This window comes from Salmo salar, chromosome ssa18 (genome assembly GCF_905237065.1).
Source record: "Salmo salar chromosome ssa18, Ssal_v3.1, whole genome shotgun sequence".
In the NCBI taxonomy this organism is placed as follows: domain Eukaryota; kingdom Metazoa; phylum Chordata; class Actinopteri; order Salmoniformes; family Salmonidae; genus Salmo; species Salmo salar.
In genome coordinates, this window is record NC_059459.1 from 78,655,088 (window position 1) to 78,657,587 (window position 2,500).

At 47.8% G+C, this 2,500-nt stretch overlaps 1 protein-coding gene across 3 annotated transcripts in view; it reads right to left on the reverse strand.

Annotated features, from left to right (window-relative positions):
- The window catches only part of LOC106578061 (uncharacterized), a 57,218-nt gene that overhangs the window by 21,020 nt on the left and 33,698 nt on the right, over positions 1 to 2,500 (reverse strand). The window lies entirely within an intron of this gene.

The following is a 2,500-nucleotide window of genomic DNA, read 5'->3' on the forward strand; positions in this document are numbered from 1 at the left end:
ACAAACACACCACCTGTCAACTGCATAACACTCTCAGGACACACACACTCACTGAACACACTTACTAGCATCAGGTCATGTTCGAGCACTGCTCTGTACAACTTGTATAAACTCAGTGTCTCAGTACTGCCTAGCCGTAGGCCTCAGAACCAGTCACCCATCAAAACACACACACACACACACACACACACACACACACACACACACACACACACACACACACACACACACACACACACACACACACACACACACACACACACACACACACACACACACACACACACACACACACACACACACACACACCGGTTAAGAGAGGTGAAGCAGAACTGATGTTAAATAAATTCTCTGTGATTTCTATTCTCAGTCCTTTAAATCCTTAAGAGTCTAAACCATGGGGTTCTACTATCCAAAGTATAGAATTGTTTTAAGATGGTCATACCAACAATAATTTAGTTATTAGATTTTACATTAGGACACCTTTTGCCCTTACTGCTATTAGCCGATAGAAACACGTTGAATAACAGATTCAAAAGACAGGAAGATATAGGAAGAGATATAGGAAAGATCAGGAAAGTGTTGAAATACCTTTTGACCCATATTTAACCCCTTTTTCCAGCACTAAACTACTTCCAGTTGTACAACTGACTAGGCGTCCTCTTTCCCTTTACTTCTATACGTTTTAAAACTGGTACCAGGCTACCTTCAGACGAGTCTTGTGAGGGTTGACCTAGAGCAAAACGCGTTGGTGAGAGTCTCATCTCTCCATAGAGCAGGCCTAACCGTTCGGACACTACAGACGGTTTCTTGAGAAGGCAGATTTTCGGGACGTCTCCTGGTCTGACAAACAGCACTGTAGCTCTGAGACCTTCCATCTCAGATTCGGAAAGCCGGCGTAGGAGGATGCGGTGGATTGAGACGCCGCTCATGCAAAAATATACACTGCTCAAAAAAATAAAGGGAACACTTAAACAACACAATGTAACTCCAAGTCAATCACACTTCTGTGAAATCAAACTGTCCACTTAGGAAGCAATACTGATTGACAATAAATTTCACATGCTGTTGTGCAAATGGAATAGACAACAGGTGGAAATTATAGACAATTAGCAAGACACCCCCAATAAAGGAGTGGTTCTGCAGGTGGGGACCACAGACCACTTCTCAGTTCCTATGCTTCCTGGCTGATGTTTTGGTCACTTTTGAATGCTGGCGGTGCTTTCACTCTAGTGGTAGCATGAGACGGAGTCTACAACCCACACAAGTGGCTCAGGTAGTGCAGCTCATCCAGGATGGCACATCAATGCGAGCTGTGGCAAGAAGGTTTGCTGTGTCTGTCAGCGTAGTGTCCAGAGCATGGAGGCGCTACCAGGAGATAGGCCAGTACATCAGGAGACGTGGAGGAGGCCGTAGGAGGGCAACAACCCAGCAGCAGGACCGTTACCTCCGCCTTTGTGCAAGGAGGAGCAGGAGGAGCACTGCCAGAACCCTGCAAAATGACCTCCAGCAGGCCACAAATGTGCATGTGTCTGCTCAAACGGTCAGAAACAGACTCCATGGGGGTGGTATGAGGGCCCGACGTCCACAGGTGGGGGTTGTGCTTACAGCCCAACACCGTGCAGGACGTTTGGCATTTGCCAGAGAACACCAAGATTGGCAAATTCGCCACTGGCGCCCTGTGCTCTTCGCAGATGAAAGCAGGTTCATACTGAGCACGTGACAGACGTGACAGAGTCTGGAGACGCCGTGGTGAACGTTCTGCTGCCTGCAACATCCTCCAGCATGACCAGTTTGGCGGTGGGTCAGTCATGGTGTAGGGTGGCATTTCTTTGGGGGGCCACACAGCTCTCCATGTGCTCGCCAGAGGTAGCCTGACTGCCATTAGGTACCGAGATGAGATCCTCAGACCCCTTGTGAGACCATATGCTGGTGCGGTTGGCCCTGGGTTCCTCCTAATGCAAGACAATGCTAGACCTCATGTGGCTGGAGTGTGTCAGCAGTTCCTGCAAGAGGAAGGCATTGATGCTATGGACTGGCCCGCCCGTTCCCCAGACCTGAATCCAATTGAGCACATCTGGGACATCATGTCTCGCTCCATCCACCAACGCCACGTTGCACCACAGACTGTCCAGGAGTTGGCGGATGCTTTAGTCCAGGTCTGGGAGGAGATCCCTCAGGAGACCATCCGCCACCTCATCAGGAGCATGCCCAGGCGTTGTAGGGAGGTCATACAGGCACGTGGAGGCCACACACACTACTGAGCCTCATTTTGACTTGTTTTAAGGACATTACATCAAAGTTGGATCAGCCTGTAGTGTGGTTTTCCACTTTAATTTTGAGTGTGACTCCAAATCCAGACCTCCATGGGTTGATAAATTGGATTTCCATTGATTATTTTTGTGTGATTTTGTTGTCAGCACATTCAACTATGTAAAGAAAAAAGTATTTAATAAGATAATTTCTTTCATTCAGATCTAGGATGTGTTGTTTAAGTGTT